Source organism: Pleurodeles waltl, chromosome 8 (assembly GCF_031143425.1).
Source record: "Pleurodeles waltl isolate 20211129_DDA chromosome 8, aPleWal1.hap1.20221129, whole genome shotgun sequence".
NCBI lineage: Eukaryota > Metazoa > Chordata > Amphibia > Caudata > Salamandridae > Pleurodeles > Pleurodeles waltl.
In genome coordinates this window covers 1,281,930,369-1,281,950,361 of record NC_090447.1, presented here as the reverse complement: position 1 = coordinate 1,281,950,361, position 19,993 = coordinate 1,281,930,369, and the positions used below count along the sequence as shown (strand labels likewise).

The 19,993-nt window shown below is 42.3% G+C and overlaps 1 protein-coding gene across 1 annotated transcript in view; it reads right to left on the bottom strand.

Moving 5' to 3' along the window:
• The window catches only part of ATP8A2 (ATPase phospholipid transporting 8A2), a 1,954,943-nt gene that overhangs the window by 664,265 nt on the left and 1,270,685 nt on the right, over positions 1-19,993 (bottom strand). The gene's annotated exons all lie outside the window — the stretch shown is intronic.

The window sequence follows — 19,993 nt, the reverse complement described above, 5'->3', positions numbered from 1 at the left end:
ATACATATTTAAAGGGGCTTTGAGTCTGTTAAACTGTCATTCTGCTTTTTGGCATTTTGCTTCAGTCCACCACTCCATAAAGCACGGGATAGTGGGTCAGCTCCTTTCAGCCATTGGCTCTCGTGCACCGTGAATGATGGCATTTTTGTCTAATCACATATGCACATCTGTAGGAAAGTACCATCTTGCCTGGAATGTTACACCCATATTTCACTGTACATATGTTGTTTTAGTGTATGTGTCACTGGGACCCTGCCAGCCAGGGCCCCAGTGCTCATAAGTGTGCCCTGTATGTGTTCCCTGTGTGATGACTAACTGTCTCACTGAGGCTCTGCTAACCAGAACCTCAGTGGTTATGCTCTCTCTGCTTTCTAAATTGTCACTAACAGGCTAGTGACCAATTTCACCAATACACATTGGCATACTGGAACATCCTTATAATTCCCTAATATATGGTACTGAGGTACCCAGGGTATTGGGGTTCCAGGAGATCCCTATGGGCTGCAGCATTTCTTTTGCCACCCATAGGGAGCTCTGACAATTCTTACACAGGCCTGCCACTGCAGCCTGAGTGAAATAACGTCCACTTTATTTCACAGCCATTTACCACTGCACTTAAGTAACTTATAAGTCACCTATATGTCTAACCTTCACCTGGTGAAGGTTGGGTGCTAAGTTACTTAGTGTGTGGGCACCCTGGCACTAGCCAAGGTGCCCCCACATTGTTCAGGGCAAATTCCCCGGACTTTGTGAGTGCGGGGACACCATTACACACGTGCACTATACATAGGTCACTACCTATGTATAGGGTCACAATGGTAACTCCGAACATGGCCATGTAACATGTCTAAGATCATGGAATTGTCACCCCAACAATTCCATGATCCCCCGAGTCTCTAGCAAAGACCCGGGTACTGCCAAACTGCCTTTCCCGGGGTTCCACTGCAGCTGCTGCTGCTGCCAACCCCTCAGACAGGTTTCTGCCCTCCTGGGGTCCAGCCAGGCCTGGCCCAGGAAGGCAGAACAAAGGACGTCCTCAGAGAGAGGGTGTTACACCCTCTCCCTTTAGAAAAAGGTGTCAGGGCTGGGGAGGAGTAGCCTCCCCCAGCCTCTGGAAATACTTTGATGGGCACAGATGGTGCCCATCTCTGCATAAGCCAGTCTACACCTGGTTCAGGGATCCCCCAGCCCTGCTGTAGCGTGAAACTGGACAAAGGAAAGGGGAGTGACCACTCCCCTGACCTGCACCTCCCAGGGGAGGTGCCCAGAGTTCCTCCAGTGTGCTCCAGACCTCTGCCATCTTGGAAACAGAGGTGCTGCTGGCACACTGGACTGCTCTGAGTGGCCAGTGCCAGCAGGTGATGTCAGAGACTCCTTCTGATAGGCTCTTACCTGTGTTGCTAGCCTATCCTCCTTCCTAGGTAGCCAAACCTCCTTTTCTGGCTATTTAGGGTCTCTGCTTTGGGGAATTCTTTAGATAACGAATGCAAGTGCTCATCAGAGTTCCTCTGCATCTCTCTCTTCACCTTCTGCCAAAGGATCGACCGCTGACTGCTCAGGACGCCTGCAAAACCACAACAAAGTAGCAAAGACGAATACTGCAACCTTGTATTGCTGATCCTGCCGCCTTCTCAACTGTTTTCCTGGCGGTGCATGCTCTGGGGGTAGCCTGCCTCCTTCTTGCACCAGGAGCTCTGAAGAAATCTCCCGTGGGTCAACGGAATCTTCCCCCTGCAACCGCAGGCAACAAAAGACTGCATCACTGGTCCTCTGGGTCCCCTCTCAGCACGACGAGCTTGGTCCCTGGAACTCAGCAACTCTGTCCAAGTGACTCCCACAGTCCAGTGACTCTTCAGTCCAAGTTTGGTGGAGGTAAGTCCTTGCCTCCCCACGCTAGACTGAATTGCTGGGTACAGCGTGATTTGCAGCTGCTCCGGCTCCTGTGCACTCTTCCAGGATTTCCTTCGTGCACAGCCAAGCCTGGGTCCCCGACACTCTAACCTGCAGTGCACAACCTTCTGAGTTGTCCTCCGGCGTCGTGGGACTCCCTTTTGTGTCTTTGGGTGAGCTCCGGTTCACTCCTCTTCTAAGTGCCTGTTCCGGTACTTCTGCGGCTGCTACCTGCTTCTGTGAGGGCTCCCTGACTTGCTGGGCACCCCCTCTGTCTCCTCATCCAAATGGCAACATCCTGGTCCCTCCTGGGCCACAGCAGCACCCAAAAACCATAACCACGACCCTTGCAGCTAGCAAGGCTTGTTTGCGGTCTTTCTGCGTGGGAACACCTCTGCAAGCTTCTTCATGACGTGGGACATCCATCCTCCAAAGGGGAAGTTCCTAGTCCTCTTCGTTCTTGCAGAATCCACAGCTTCTACCATCCAGTGGCAGCTTCTTTGCAGCCTCAGCTGGCATTTCCTGGGCATCTGCCCACTCTCGACTTTGTCGTGACTCTTGGACTTGGTCCCCTTGTTCCACAGGTACTCTCGTCTGGAAATCCACTTTGGTTGCATTGCTGGTGTTGGTCTTCCTTGCAGAATTCCCCTATCACGACTTCTGTGCTCTCTGGGGAATATAGGTGCACTTTACACCTACTTTTCAGGGGCTTGGGGTGGGCTATTTTTCTAGCCCTCACTGTTTTCTTACAGCCCCAGTGACCCTCTACAAGCTCACATAGGTTTGGGGTCCATTTGTGGTTCGCATTCCACTTTTGGAGTATATGGTTTGTGTTGCCCCTATACCTATGTGCTCCTATTGCAATCTACTGTAACTTTACATTGCTTGCATTACTTCCTTTTGCTATTACTTCATATTTTTGGTATTGTGTACATATATCTTGTGTATATTTGGGATCCTCATACTGAGGGTACTCACTGAGATACTTTTGGCATATTGTCATAAAAATAAAGTACCTTTATTTTTAGTATATCTGTGTATTGTGTTTTCTTATGATATTGTGCATATGACACCAGTGGTATGTAGGAGCTTTGCATGTCTCCTAGTTCAGCCTAAGCTGCTCTGCTATAGCTACCTTCTATCAGCCTAAGCTGCTAGAAACACCTCTTCTACACTAATAAGGGATAACTGGACCTGGTACAGAGTGTAAGTACTCCTTGGTACCCACTACAAGCCAGGCCAGCCTCCTACAACATCTGGCTAAAAGGTAGTAGACTTCGGTGACAGGGCCTTTGGGGCAATCTCCCCTCCAATTCTTTTTACTATTAATTTAGTTTAAAAAATGTAATTCCTAAGTCAATTTTTAGCAAAAAATATAAGAAATGTTGTTTTTTCCTGAGACCAGGCGGATTGCCGTGTTATACATTTGACACCAGAAACACATTTCAAAGCACATGTTTTGTGAGGGCTTTAAGGTAGTTTGCACCTGAGTACAGGTGCCAAAGAGAGTTGTGTGACTAAATCATGAAACACTCCATTGTGCAACAGTCACTGTACCTTACAAACTCCACCTTCACCGCACAGGCTCCAACCAGCATTCTTGGATCACAGAGCGGTGACTGCTGCCCTGTATTGCAGTTGCGTTTTTAAAACCACAGTCCCTGCTTCATAGATTTAACATGTTAATGCTTGTACTGCAGAGTGACAGGCTACTTTTGAAATCACTCGTTTTTGAGCCTTTGCGCAAATACAAAATGAGGACAAGATAGGTCACTATCTCCATTAGAAGAGTCAATATTTGGTATGAAAAAGTAGGATTACAGATTCTACAATCTTTTTTGACTGCCTGAGCTCAGGTAGTGTCTGTCCTCCCTTTTTCATCTGAGAATATGCGTATGAATTCCAGGGTGTGAAAAGTCATTACTACAGCCATTTTTTGTAACAAAATCGATGTTGTTCCTTTTGTCCCACCAAGTTGCCCGGACCTTGGGACCAATAGTCAGAAATTTGAGGTCCTTTTTGGATTCTTAGTCTTCCAATATCTGCAATTTTTTGTTCTTTTTAAAAACAAACATTTTACACCCTGCAGCCAGACTTCTGCAGTCACAACAGGGTTGGAATGTAGGCTAAGCGCCTGTTTTTAAGGCAGAACAAAATGTGCCAGCTAGGCAGAAGTTAGGTGTACCCAACATTGCCTCAGCTGCTCCTTTGCTTTGAAGACGCTCAACCAATGTATAATCTCTATCTGGTCATATAGGCCTTGTACCGTGCCCAACATACAATTAACAGTAGAGCCGCTCAGCTGCTTAGTGGTAAACATCTGAGAGGTTGTGGATGCTTTCTCATGTATGTAACAACAGAGGAAACAATGTGTCTTCTTACTCTTGGCACTATTACTCTAGAACATCTTTCCCTCTGACCACAAGCTTACATCTAATCAGGTAAGCTTTAGAAAACAACAAGACATCTGTCTCCACCCTGTTATTCTTATTGGGACCTGGAGTTGTTACTTGAGCATGGCATGACACTGTTTACCTGGAATAAAACTACTTACAGCCCTCATAAGGAGTGATTTCATGTTGTGATTTCATATACACGCAGGTAGAGGACAGTAGACCATCAATGTGGATGGTGGAGTGGATTTCACTAAATGTTTTCTGTGACAACCCTTTCACTTGGCTGACCTCTCAGTGCTTTCCCACATAAAGAAAGTTGTCAAAGACGCCAGTTTACATCTTGACACTCTCAAAAAATAAAATTAAACCTTTGCTGTCTACCACTCAGATAAGGCCTGTGCACCAGTTATCCATGGTTGGACTGGGGCAGCATCATTCTTGTGTGGGGGTCTCACACGTCTATGACCCCTTAAAGCTGTTTTACATTTCACCTCCAGACTACAATCTTTAACTAAAAGGTTCGAGCACATCACCCTAATCTGCGACAGCTTGCGATTCTTGTTCGTTGAAGCTAAAGTCAAGCTTAAAATTGGTTGTCTATGGTGCAAAGCTCTGCACTGGAATACGCCAGGTTATATGGCCAACTACTCAAGATCTTGCACAGGCATAAAGGACCTAGCACAAGAAGCAACCAGATTCAAATGCCAGGCCAACATCATTCTTTTACCGGAGAGGCAGCTACTTTCTTCCAACAGAACTAAGAACCGCACCTTAACACATGTCATTCAGACATCATGTACAAGCTGACTTTTTCAATTATACCTAATCTAGTTTTACCCTCTGCTGTCCCAATTATTGTCTATCTATTGTAGATTGTAAAGTCTTCTCACACATTCTTGGGCGAATGATCGTAAAATATAATTGCCAGATACATATATACTACTGTATGATTCTAGAAGAGTCCCCTCTACAGAGTACGATTCCAAATGATGAATCCCTGCACGAAGGTACTGTATGGCATCTCTTTGGGGGACCACCTTGCTACCTTGAAACTAAAGAGGAGACATGAAGAAAGAAGCTGCTACACATCTGTGAAGGTCACACCAAGCCTTTAACTTCTGCCGCCCCTGTAAGTGGACAGACTAAGGATAACGCAGAGCCTGAAAAATCAGAGAAAAAGTCTCAGAAACTGACCCGCCAAGTTTTATGATGCATGAAAAATTAGCACCATTAGCAGCACATTCCGAGATGGAGACTTTGTGGTGAATGCATGGAGAGGTCCCCGCATTAATTCTGCAAGACGGTCACATAAGGTTAAAAAAAAAAAAAACTTTTTGCAACTGACGGGTGATTAATTCCCACACTTGGGATTTCTAGTATGTACACAGACGTGCCCTGTGGAGCATGAATCATCATAGATTGCTGGCAACCACACTGTAATGCCTATTTATTTTACTGAATTCATTTCCAGACAGTATTTTTAAAACAGTGCACCTAAAAAAATAAAATAATAATAACACACTGTGACCCTGGCTAGCTCATCAATTCCCAGTTGTGCCATCCTGAGCTTGGCCACCTGATGTCTGCAGCTTATGATGCAGTCATTATGAGATCACGCTCAGGACTCACTTTCTTCACATTCAATAAAGGAATGCTTCAGCAGCAGTGGTGAATTAACTGAACAGCAAGGTCAGCCTAGGGCTGGAACACTCATCCCCAAAGGATTCATTAAAATGGAAAAGCAAACTATAACTTTCTCATGAATATGTCTAATTTTCACATAAGGATAACTTTCATGCACCATGGAATTGCAGCTTTTAGGGAATTCTTTGACGAGGTTGTCATAAGCCTATGCGGTAAAGAAAGGATGGGGAAGCTTGCATCGCTCGACGCTGCATCACTAATTAGGAGACCACATATCCCAGCAGGTCCACCCTCCAGGCAGCTGCGCCCTTTCATCCATGCTCGGGATGCACAGTCAGGACAAGCACGGGAGCTCCACTTAGCTGTGTTCAGTTGGGTTATTTCAGATATGCTAATGAATCAGACTCCGGGTCGCGAATGTGCCAGGGCGCAGCTGCCAGCGCGCGCATCTCCCAGGAGCTGGAGTCCAGTGAATAAGGAGTGCCGTCAGAACGCCGCCATCTGAAAAGCAGGGTAAAGTGATCCCTCCCAGTTGTGTCGATCGCTCTCCCTGAGTGACATGTGGAGAACACGCGGGGAGTTTCAATGTCATTTGGTCCCATGGTAAAGGACCTTGTGCAGGTCGGACAGGACTTTGTGAACACAAGCTGATATCCTCACTGACTAAATTCCTGTCGTGACATGTAACTTTATCCGGCCCTCTGTTTGCTGAAGCCCCCTCATCCTGTATAGAAAAGAGGGGAAGGGTGTAAAAGGCATCCTAGGATTCCAGGGGTGCTGGTTGTGCAAATAAAGTGTTATTGAGCAGACTGAGAGCACAGGCGAGCAGGGGCAAAGTTTTAAGTGCTTGGGAAGCAGGCAACGGTGACAAATGCTTCATTTACATTTCTGATTGCTTTACACTAGGGTACATCTCCCTTCTAGAAGAGAGGGGAGGTTACCTTTAAAGGCTCTGCAGATGAAGTTACATGAATGACAACTCTGAAGAGTAACATTCTCAGTGACAACATGCTGGCAGGATTTCTCTAGTGGAGGGCGTTTCACATCGTTTTGAGTTTCTGTGAGTTGATGTAGGGAAGTTTATGGGGTCTCTTACAAACTTAAAACCCTTTCATTCTAATCTCCTGCCCTCTCAATCTGTACTCGATTTTCCTTGTTTCGAAGATGAAGCTAAGTCAGAAATTTACATATTCATGAGGGTTGTCCCACTCTATGTAAAGCTCCCTTCTCCTTCCCGCTTTGTGGTCTCTTTCTTCTCAGGTGGGAGAGGTGTCTGTCTCTGTCTCCTCCATTTGTGTGTCAGTGGCAGGCTGTGACAGTGCAAGGCGGCTGGATGGGTTAGCAATTATGTTTGTAGGTAGTACCTGGTATTTCGACATGGTGAACCTATTTAAAAGTTAGCGGAGCACAGTACATGGTCAAATACAATATGTATGAATGCTGCATTCTGAATTTATCAACGGTGTAGTTGTCATGATGGCAGGCTTGAGGAGAAGGCTACAGAACAGCTGGGCATGGCATTGGCCACAGTGCGAGTCATTCTAGTGAGAATGTTGTGAATACAATCTGGAATTGTCTTATCTGGAATAATGTCCCCTCCTTGGTTGGATTCATTTGAATTGATGTACTGTGAGCAATTTTTTCAGTTTGTGCTATGGCCATAGCTTAGATAAAGAAAAGGATAGTGTGGAAATGAGTGGAGCATGCAGTGCATGCCTGGAATCAAGTGATCAGTGCTTGGTTAATTCACTTTCAGGCCCCCATTCCTTATCTGCTCCTTCAAATAGAAACTGCTTGATGCATAGAAAAAGTAATCTTGAAAGCAGCAGACGCTGAGTACCTTGATGTGTACATGCGTGTGATCTTCTCAGAAGTTTAAGAAGATTTGGGAGAGGTTTGCAAAGGACATTATGCATGTGGGAACTTTGGAGAAAAATACATGTGACATCAACTAAGAAGTGAACTCATCCAGCTTGACTCACCGACTTCGCTCACTGAAGAGGAACTCGAACCAAAGTAAGGTAAGGCCACTAGGCCAGTTTTCAAATTTCACCCTTTCGAAGGGTGTTGCAAGTGTATCTTAGGTGAATGAAAGATTCACATAATGAGGGATTGTCTGCCAGACTGAGTGAGGATCTCACCCTGATGATCAGGAGGGTGCTCTCTGCCCTTGAGGCAGAATCATCATTGGTACAGATTCAAGATGTGATGTTTTCCAGAAATCCTTAGAGTTGTGAAATCTCACAGTTATTAACTTTTGAACACCTGATGGATTTGGTCATTGTAGCAGTACTTTCTCAGACCTGTGCATATGTATTAAATATTAAGACTAGCTATTCCAAAGATGGGTGAACAGTTGCAGTCTATAGCTATATTGACAACTGTGGCACATTTATTTGTGATGGTATCTAATGAGACTTGAGAGTGACACAGGCTGATGAGAAAGGATTTGTCCTGGTTGTTAAAAGGTGGGCGAGGGAAGCACTGGGGTGATCAAAAAGCAGAAACCAAGGAAGGTAATTGGAGCAATAGCACTATCTTATAAACAGCAAAGCCTTGGGGATGGTATGTGAGACTATTCCCATGCAAAATATGGCACTGAAGTTTGCTTGGACGATAATACAAAAGATTGTTGTTTTTGGGCCAACTGAGATGGAACTGATATAGCAGGTGAAGAATGGTACGCAGGAGACAATCTTGCAGGTACTAGGGTGTGGTGGCGAGACTGCAGGATAAAGTATTGCTACATTTGTGGACAAGGGTCTAAGCAAGGTCTTGAAATTAACCAAGAATAACTTGGCTGTATATCAGATCCGCATTGCTTGATTTTCAGGTTACAAAGGGAATCTGAAGTGGTTTAATGCATTAGACTTTGAGGAGGTGGTCTTTCATTATGACTTTCATTAGTTTTTTTCTTCTTATTTTCTTATCACTTTGTTATAGTCTATTTAGTCACCTATCTACTTGGTACAATTTGTGCATAGTAGTCATGCAAGTAATGGATCTGTAGCTTTTGGAGGCAGTGAGAGGTTTTACTTTACAGAGATGTTACTGTAGTTTCTATTTGTAAAGCACACATTCATGGCAAGGGTTTTGTGACACTAGATGAGAGAGTCATTTGACGTAATTACCATATGTTTTTAAGGATTTGGGGTTTTGCATAGGTGGCGTGTACATTTTACCAGATTTTTATGGAGGGTGTTATCTTTTTTCAACCAGAAATTAGACTCAGCATCTGGTCCCCAGTGCAAGTTCACATTATCCTAACCACCAGCCTAGCCCACGGTGATTTAGGAAATTACAAGTTATACTTTTACTTTTCAACTATACTTGGCAGTTCTCAAAGTACTTCGAAAAAACTGCCCGAATGCCAAACTATGAAACTGCTATAGATTTGCAGTCATTTTTTTAGTACTTTCTTTGTAAGACATTGTGCATTTTCAGAGTGATAGAAAATGGGCATCTTTTACTGGCCTTCGTTTGAAAAATGTCAGAATATTTTGATGTAAAAGCAATTATAATTTCTACAGTGTGCTTTTATTTTGATGGATCCTTGCTTTGAAGAAGAAACTGTATTACTCACTTCACTCAACCTTTAAGTCATTTTCTCCCTTATAATGGTGCAGCTAGTATTACCAAAACACTTCAAACCATAACAGTATACAGTGTTGAAGAATTGCTTAACTTACAGACTTATGATTTCCATGAAACAATATATTTGAGTGGATACAGTTTAGCCACAGAATGAGGACGTGCCATTCCTGCCAACAGCTGTTTCAGACTTACAGAGGTTTGCGATTCAGTGGAATTTTACCACGGTAAGTCATACAACAGTCTCTTCATCTGTGAAGCGTTCCATGTGTTGATCTCCCCAGAGGGAGGAATGCCTCACAGCCCAACAAATTGCCTTGAAATCGTGGGTCAGCAATCTGACCTCTACACTCCACAGTTGTTAAATAATAACTCAGGGTGAGTGTCTATTCACCAGGGACTACCCAAACCAAGTGCAATTAGAGGCTTTAGCGGGAAGCCACAACATTGTCACACAGCAACTGTAGAAATTGCTCAACAATATTACAAATGTCCGGAGAATGTACATATTGAGCGTCTGTAATGACGGTATTGGTCTAATTAAGGCAATCGCGTGTTGCTTTCAGACCAGACTACAATCAATTACATATGGTTAAACATGTGAAAATTACTGAACACTGGTCAACAATTTTATTGGATTCAAGCTCTGTTAAGACAACGTTGAGCACATTTTAAATGTTGGCTCCTCACTGAAAACAGATGATTTGAAATAGCTCAAGAAAGCATGCATGTATTATTTTCACCTCGTTCGCATGCACCTAGAACACACTTTGACCACAGCAACGTTTAAAAAACGGAGAAAAATGTTTTACAATTCTTTAACGATTATCCGAATTTATCTATCATTTGAGTATGCTCAAAAAGACAAAAGCTGCATGACAACAATGTCATTCGAAGATTTCCTAAAGTAACAACAAATATATGGATGGTAAATATTTGGAGAGCTGTACAGGCACAGATGCTAAAGGACAATATCCATCCCGCAGAGTCCCATTTCCATTATGGAAAACAACCAGCACCTGGGCAACTTGTGAATAAGTTGTACAATTTAATGAATGTGTTCCAACAATCACAAATCTAACACATGCCACATGAAACAAATGTAACACACGTAACGTATCTGAAACATGGTAAATAAATGCATAACGGTACAAGGCACACACACACACACATTCTACGAGTTCATGATGATACAATAGTTCACCCAAATAAAACAAATAATGAAAACTCAACATTCAATCAGTACACTACTCGAACACACCAGGGGTGCTGCTGCCCTTAGTCCAGCAGGTGACGTGGCCCCCAATGGGACAGATGACAAGAAGGCCCAACTTAACCCCAACTATGACTGATGTGTGCTGCCCAACACCGGAACAAGGGGGGGAATTTATCTTATGTGAATTAGGGCCCAGGGTAGCCTTGCTACCCCACTGTACCACACAGCTAATGAGGGCAATGCAGGGTTCAGAATCCAGTCCATTGTACGCCAGGAATTTTCATACATGTCAAACATATGAACAATCATACAAACCACAGAATACAATATACAATGCATTATTCCACAAAGACAAAATAAACATCCATAAAACGTTTCATGACACATGGTCAACAAATGGAATAAGTCACTATACACTCTAGGCACTACACACGACACTTCAGTATAAACATTCCCAGGGAGCTTTAATGATCAACAAACACACCACACACATTCACTTCATGAACAAAGCTTAGTAGACACAAGCACACCCCTATTCATTGGTCAAACATACACTCCACACGCATAAAACCCAAGACATCAAACATACTGTGAATTAATAAACTAAGGCATGCAGCCATATAGTATTCAAACTGTCATGCAGATGCACTGCACATAGTACATTTACAAAGGCTTATTCATTGATACACCAATCAAACAACTGCTTATCGAAAAGCCAGAGAATCAAACATATTTCACATTAACATACACATACCCAACCTTACAGTAATCTAACAGTTACAAACATGCACTGCAAACATACAATGCACAAAAGTGTGATACAAACAATTATTTTTGAAGAGAGAACTTTACTCCATATATGTATAATTTAGGTGCAGGAGTCCTCCCAAATGACAAACACATTTTGAAAGCAATCGTAAGAACTGCAGTGGGGTTCGAGTGCATGACATCTAATAAGACAAAACCGAAATAGTACCTTTCAAATTACTAAACACATTTTAAGTGGAATTGCTGGATAGAAAGACATATACAAAAAAACAGTCAAAATGCAATGTTCTGCACTTTTTTTTAACAGTAAATCCTATATGAGAAAATAAAAACATATTATGAAGTAAGGAATCAAAATGTACGAACGACTTTAATATGCCTAAAATGGTACATACATAACATAATGGTAACATAATGATAATTGTGTAATATGTTCATGAGGGGTTCTGTTGATAGCATACATTTGTAATGTCACCAGAACCCCAAGATGGCAATACATGTACCCATTACGTTTTTTTAAATATCATTTTACTACATGTTTATTTGGGGATGGTTAGCTTGAAAAAGTTGTTTTCTTTAAAGTTGAGCCAACAATAGGCAATGATTAGAATAAGAATGTTTAGGTTTACCTTTCATGAATAACTTGTTAATAAAATATTGGACAATTGTGAGGGCTAGTGGACTTATACCACTCAATGGCTGCAACGTTTAAACATAAATATGCACTTTGCACAGACTAATATTTAATTTGGCACATATTTTAAATGTTTTTCAGATTTCACAAAAATGGTTGGATCTCAAATGGACGAACATAATATTCTGAGAACATGTGCCATTTAATTTGCCTTTTTTTCGGCAGAATTTAAATAACTTTACCCTACAATTCAGAAAGCATAATCCTAGTAGCCCTAGCAAAGTAAACTCTGGAGAGTGGTTTGGGGGCTGTCAATGAGATGAGGAAACCTGTATTTCACATGGAATTCTGAAATATTTCCCAATTTCATGGTTCATTGCAGTTATGTTCAGTTATTCAGTTGAACATTTCATTCAAATACAATCGCCAACATGCTATTGGTAGACATTTCACCCTAAAACTATCTACTCTGTGATAATTCTACCAAAATTGAGCATGTGAGGTGCTGCTTCGACAACTATTCCCTTATAGGACACTCATTATAAAACAAAATACCATTTGCCCTTGCAGTGTCTCTCAAAAATAGGGGAATGTGAAATTAGTGTAATTTGCTTTTGCTTAATTGCATGACATTTCTGGAAAATGATACATGATTACATGAAATTAAGCATAATTCACCACGTAGCAGTATATTTTAGCACGAAATGTGCATTTGCAACAATTTTTGTCATAAGGATGTATCTTGTGCCAAAGAAAGCACAAAAAACACAATTGCTGCAAACGCTAGCTGCTCGTTTTATGATTGTTCATATTGTTCCTGCACTCTAGCGCTATAATTTTCTACGAACATCAGCGTAATTACATGAAGTGGCATGATGGTGTAAATTTGTGAATTTCGCATAAGAAGTGTAGCACAAAATTTCTGAAATGATGCAACTTACGCCAGAGTAATTTAAGTTTTGCCCAGGCCTGCTCAACACCCCTATGTTTTTCACTGTATCACTGCTCTTTTTTCAGTGTGATATTTCTCCTTTCTTCGGAGGCAGGGTGAGAGCTTCTCATTGCCCCACTTCACTAGAGCAAAATCAAGTTGCAGCCTGCTGTACAGTTTGAAGATGCTTTCAAACTGCTCCACTTCCATTTACTGAGACACTACCATTGAGTTTACACAAAAGTAAAAATAAAACAATGCTCAAAACACTGCTGAACAAAGTTTTTTTTTTAAAAAGATACTGAAATTGAAAATTAGATAATATTGCCCATGATCCCTTAATTCACGTTCAATTAGAGTTTGAAAAATGAATTCAATGACAAAAATAATTTCACATTCCTATGTATATCAAAACACATACCACTTAAAAACAAACAATTACAGAACATTTAAGAAAATAACCACTACATTTGACAAAAACTAACCATCAGGAAAATGAAAGCACTGCTTCATGGGTTTTCAGCACTCCACTGGGTGCAAACTAATAATTTTCTGTCTAGTTTCTTCCCATGTCTTGCTCATTTTCTCTTCTTTCTATGTGTACACTTCTCTGGCTAGACACTGACCTCAGTGAATCTGTGTCTGGTGAGGAAGGGAAACGGGAGGGGTAGGGGACAAAAGAAAGACAGAGAGGAAAAGAAAATGACATAGCAAAAAGGGTGAAACAGAGGAGAAAGAAGAGAAGTGAAGTTAGATATAGAACTTAGGTGGAGAGATATGTAAAGTAGGGAGAGATGCAAGGCAAAGAGAGAAAGATATGATAAACAAATACACTGTGGTAACAGAGATAGGTATGGAGTGAGGCAGGGTTTACGTGTGAGCAAAACAGGTAGAGATGGTTATAGATAGGAAGTATCAAATATAGGGCAAAGAAGAGGTGTGGGGTCTACTGAGAGGTGAGGTAGGGAATGATGGAAGTGGACAGAGAGATAATGTAGTGAGAGAAGTATAAAGTGATGCACAGTAGATACAGAGAAGTGTGGAAGTGAGAAAGCCAAAATAAGATGTGAGCTACAGAAAGATAGGTGAGCTGAAGAGAGCAGCGAGGCAATGGTAAAGGTAGAGAGAGCGTTAAATGTTAGAGATTAACACTGCATTGAATTCTCCAGGTAATCTGAACAAACAAAAATGATTAAATAGCGTAGGTCCAATCCCATTAAAGGATGAAAACCCTCACTCACCTAAGGATAGCATATTTCATCATAAGGCCCCTCCTCACCCTGACACTATGTTGGAATGCTGGAGTGGAACGTGTGAAAACGTCTTCGTATTGGACCTTTAGTTTTATTCTTGTCCCCAGTGGGTAGGAAATAAAACAGAATCTGAGTTAATTTGGCCCAAGAAGGAAGGCCAACATATTTCTGCCTAAACAGCACCCTCAAACATGAGGTGCAGAGGTTTTCTTCAGGATCAGTCACCTTTCTCCTAGTGAGACGTGCTAAGTGAGAGTAGGAAAGTAAAGACAATTAAAAATAAACAAATATACAAAGCCAATGGCAAATAGGTCTTCATGAAAGACCACAGACTGTGGAACCAGCAGTGAGAGTGTTGCCTCAACTCTACCTGTAGACAAGGTGTGAGCAACCTTAATAGTTCCAGCATCTGTCTAAAAGTGTCATCTGTCACGGTGACAAGAGGCAACACTCCAATTTAATTTGGGGTTCACAGCAGTTGCTTTAATGAATTTTGCCACGTTAATTTATCTGTAACCCATAATTTGTGCAAAGCACTTATTTAAAAAAAATGTATATTTCGTTTCCATGGAATATGTATCCCATTGAAACCTTTTAGTTTAATCTTCCCATCATCCATCTGCACAGAAAGTGACATTACCACTTTCTAGTCTACCGCCCTGATCTCCCCCACCCGCAGTACCTACTTATTGGAGGCTGGAGTGCAAACGCACCGCTGGCGTGCAGAAGATGTGCCAAATGCAAGCCCATCTGTGACAGTCCATTACTGGACTGCGCCCAGCACCAGGAACCCTGGTCCTTCCCTACCTACCACTACCCTGCTGCGTTCCTCCTCGTTCTCAACCTTGGATGACACTCACCCTTCTGTTGCCACACCACACAACATGGACCTCCTGCAAGATTTCATACATTCTCCCACACCTTACACTCACCACTCCCGCACTAACAGCACCCAGCACCCCACTCGATTACACTCACATAAACCAGTCACCTGCTCACACTCACACACACCAACTACCATCCACACAATATGCCACACTCGTATGCATGCTTCTCAATACCCAATCACTCACCAAACATGCCACAGATATATGGGACCTACTGCATGACCAAGCTCTGAACTTGCACTTCTTCCTGAAAACTTAGCTAAACTCTAGCTCTGCACTAGACATCGCTTCAGCCACCCCACCAGCAAATAGATCACCAGACAAGACCATCAGCCCACACCTGGAGGTGGAGTCTCCATCATATTCAAAGATGCAATCACAAGCAGCACCTACATGGGACACTTCCACAAGCTAGATGCAACAACTCATGTTCAAGATACGCATCACAGCCAACTTCTCTCTGGGTGGAACCCTCATATACAGACCACCAATTTTCTCACAATACCACACCCCTCATCATCAACGCCAGCACCTTCAGCTTCCTCGAGACCTTAACTTTCACCTAGAAGACCTCACCGACCCAAAATTTATGGCCCTTCTAGAAAACCTTGGAAACCTTGTCCTCACCCAGCACATTACCAAATCAATCCACAATACCAGACACCCATTGAAACTGATTTTCTTTTCAATCAGCCCCATCACATTCGACAAGCTAGTACCTATGACCTAGACAGACCATATCATCGTAAATTTCAGTATACCCATCTCACACCATCACAGACCTACTATCACTGGACTCACCCTTCACAGCTGGAAAAGTATCAAAATAGAGAAGTGGGCCCTCTCTACGCCCTGGACCAAGCAAACGAGAAACTTGTTGAATGCATCAAGAACCTCAACAGCTGGATCATCTCACATGCCAACACATTGGTCCCGTCAAGTGCAACCCAACAGCAAGAGCCCGATTATAGGCCATCTGATACACAGAGAAACTCAGGCTGATGAAATGCCACTGCAAACAACTGGAGTGAAAATCGTGAACAAGTGGGGACAGCATAGATAAATCTGCCCTAAGATTCTACCACTACCAGATATGCAACACCAACATACATCTCTTTCAGGCTGTAGTGATGTGAGCACTAATTGCAGCAAGGAAATCTTTGCCATCATTAAAGATTTCACCTCAAGCAACATCACCCCCTTGAAAGACCTTTGTAACAAGTTCTTGATATTCTTCTGTAACAAGATCACCTCCATCGACGCTCAACCAGACCTCATCCCCATTGCAACTCAACTTTCCATCACAATCAAAGAACGAACCTTAACCTTGAGGCCATTATCAAAACCACTGCAACCATGAAGACCACCCACTTGGGGTCGCATTTAGCCCTTGCTCTCACCACACCTTTAATAAAGGGCTCCTAGTGATCAGTGAAGCACTAGCATCCATCCTCAACAACCCCATTGACTCAACCACAAACCCAGACATCTGTAAACAAGCCACACCACACTCCTACTCATGAAACCATCCGTTGACCCAGTCATGTTTTCCAACTATAGTCCATCTCCCTCCAACCTAACCTGGCAAGGGTCTTAGAGAAACATCACCTCCTAAAAAACCAGCTCCTTGACACCACATAGTCCACATTCAGGCCCAGCTACAGTACAGGAACAGCACTCACCCCCACCACAGAGGAAATCTGCATGTTCCTTTAATGAGGAGAAACTGCAGCCCTCATTTTCCATGACTTCTCTGCAGCATTTGACATGGCCTCATACCCCATCCTCATCAGGCACCAACACAAGTTGGCATTCAATGACCCACTCTCTGTTGGATCTGCTTCTTGTTAACAGATAGAACACAAGCTGTCAGTCTGGCACCTTACCCCTAGGAACCCCGCAAACTCATCTTTGGAGTGACTCAGTGTTCATCATTCAGCCCTACCCTCTTCAATGAACACATTAACCATCTAGCCAACATCATACGCATTCACAACATCAACATCCTCTCCTACGCCGACGTCATGCAACTCATACTCTTCATTTGAGAAAAGATTCCCAACACAAAAAATAAATTCACTGCTTGCATGACCAAAGTCGCTAACTGGATGAAAGCCAACTGTTTCAAGCTGAACACTGGGAAGAAAGAAATAGTGATCTTCAGCAAGAACACCTCATCATGGGACTTCAACTGGTCCCTGGCCAAACTCAGACCCAAATCCCAACACACCCCAGAAAACTCAGACTTATCATAAACAGCTAACTGGAAATGTCGGCTTAAGTCTACGCGGTCACTTCATCCAACGTCCACACCATTAAGATGTTGAGGAAAATCTTTGAATAGCTCCCGAGCAACTCTAGAAAAACCATCACTCGTGCATGGACCACTGAAATTATGTGGCAAGGGGCACCAAATTGGCAGCAAGGGAGCATCACATTATGCAAAAGAGAAAGCATATTATGCAGCATAATGCAGCAATTTTTTTAATATTTATAACACTATTTCATTAATGTGTCATCTTTACACATGGTATCATGGTCTGGGGAAAGGTTTCACCTCATTAGCAGCAGTTTAACAACAAAATACGGAAATAAAAAACTGAAAGATATCCAAATAACCTTTGCAAAGGACCTTCCACTGAGCGTGAAACACATTGCCAAGTTTTTATTAGCTTTTGATCCGTTTCAGCAATAATTTTTTTTTTGTTAAAATCTTCGACAGATGATTGCTTATGTGGCAAATGTGGCAAATCCAAAATTGTGCAAAAAAACCTGTGGCTACAGAACTACATAATTCCAGTGGTCCTGCTCAAACACCTTCTTAGTGACAGGATACCCTTGCGGGTGATTATACGCTTTACAAATACACATAACATTGTGTACTTTTGAATTTTTACACTGAATAGGTTTACTTTGTAGACAACCATGGTAATTCCGCAACTTGCCAGACCTGTGCTTTAGCCCCATCAGGGAAAAACTATTTGAGTTAATCTTACCAGAAGTGGACTATTTGATAGAAAGTAGCTAGATTCATAACATAGTCATGATCTACCAAAAATGTGCCTGTTCTGCACTGCCCTTTACTGTCAGCAGGCATATCGGCCATGCTATTGCAAATTTAGCTTTCGCGGGATGTACTGAGATCGCAGTGAACACATCAGGTCCTGTTATTGGGATAATATCCAAAAGCCTCAGAAAACACTTCCAGGGCAGACGTTTGCCACAGCTATTACGAAGTACCATCTGCCTCGAATAATATGAATGGTCTGGACCCAGCAGGTCAACCATAACCAAGTGTTTAGTAAGCACAGCTATTCCATGTTTCGAGTAGCGCCTATTGGTTTTAGGAAATGGGCCAGAAACAATGTTTTTGGGTGCCAATTGCAACTGTTTTTGGTTAATATGTTCCATATTATCGAAATACTCAAACATAATATGTAGTAATTGAAACTTCTGTAATCCATGTATAATATCCACAGTTGTAATAGCTAAACAATGCCAATTGTTTTCCTATCAATTATCTAAATATTCAGTCATAATGAGCGGTACTTTCACCCTCTGTGAATGGCGAGCAGTGCTAAAAGCGGTAATTTCCAAATACGCCAATGGTATTTATATCAATTTCTATCATTAAGGAACACAGTCATTTTATTAAACAGGTTTTCAGGAACCAGTCGCCAGTATCCAATTCTTGGCAATGCAGTGCAAGAAAGCAAACTAGAACAAGCATTTGCAATGCAAAGGGTCTCACATTTGCTCGAGTTAGAGCTCTTAGCGTTGTAAATTACTAACTGGACTTTTCTTGCTGCACAAACTGAAAATAAAAAGTAAAACAGTTGACATAAATGAGCCGATTCAAAGCAACACCGTGAAGGCGACACACAAAAGGAAAAAGAAGTTTTGCAGTCAAAGTTATCGGCAAAAGTACAATTATCCAGGTAACAGGGAGAGTCCCCAAAGCGGTAACAAAACCACACTAAGGAGGGACAAACATAAAGCAGTTACAAAACGAAAAGAAAGGATTTTTGAAAGGCAAGTCCACAAACGAGTGATAGTGATGGGCGTGCAGTGGGTGTGGCTAAAAGCCCTGACACATATCACTGTCAGAAAAGCAGCGCTTGCGCGCTGCTATGCTCAACGTAAAAATTACTTGAGTATTGTGATTTTTTGTTTTGTTTTGTGCAACTACCTGTGTATTTATCTATTTCCCCCTGTAAGAAAGTTATGTGGATATCGCTTCTAAAATTCTGGCTGTCCGAGGCATTATGTTTTGTATAAGGAGAGAGTGTGTGAGAGAAATAGAGAGAAGCCACAGCGAGATTAAGAAAGACACAAAAGGAACTTTTCACAACTGGACTTCAATGTCAGAGAGCAGCTGTAAAAACAAAGAGCTCGAATTCAAAACAACAAAGTTAGCACAGTACAGATAATCAGGTAAAATATATACCATGATACTTTTCCATCGTGTGGTGTGCTTTTGGGAAGGTGAATGCATTTTTATTGCCCATTACACGCTGGCACCAATCGGAATTTCAAGTCTGCTTTTCTATTCAATGCACAAAACAAATAAATCATTGCCTGGACTCATTTCTGCGACCAAAATGTAGGTGATGTCAAAATCAAATTTTTAGTTGTTAGTGGTTATGCCTTAAAGTTATTTTTCCTTATTACTGCCTTCCTGGTCATCCGAATCAACTTTCATTCCTTGCATAAAGTCAGTGGTCTGTATTATATGCGGCCCGTTAAACTAGCTGTAGAGCAGCCAGGAAATGTTTAGTAAAAA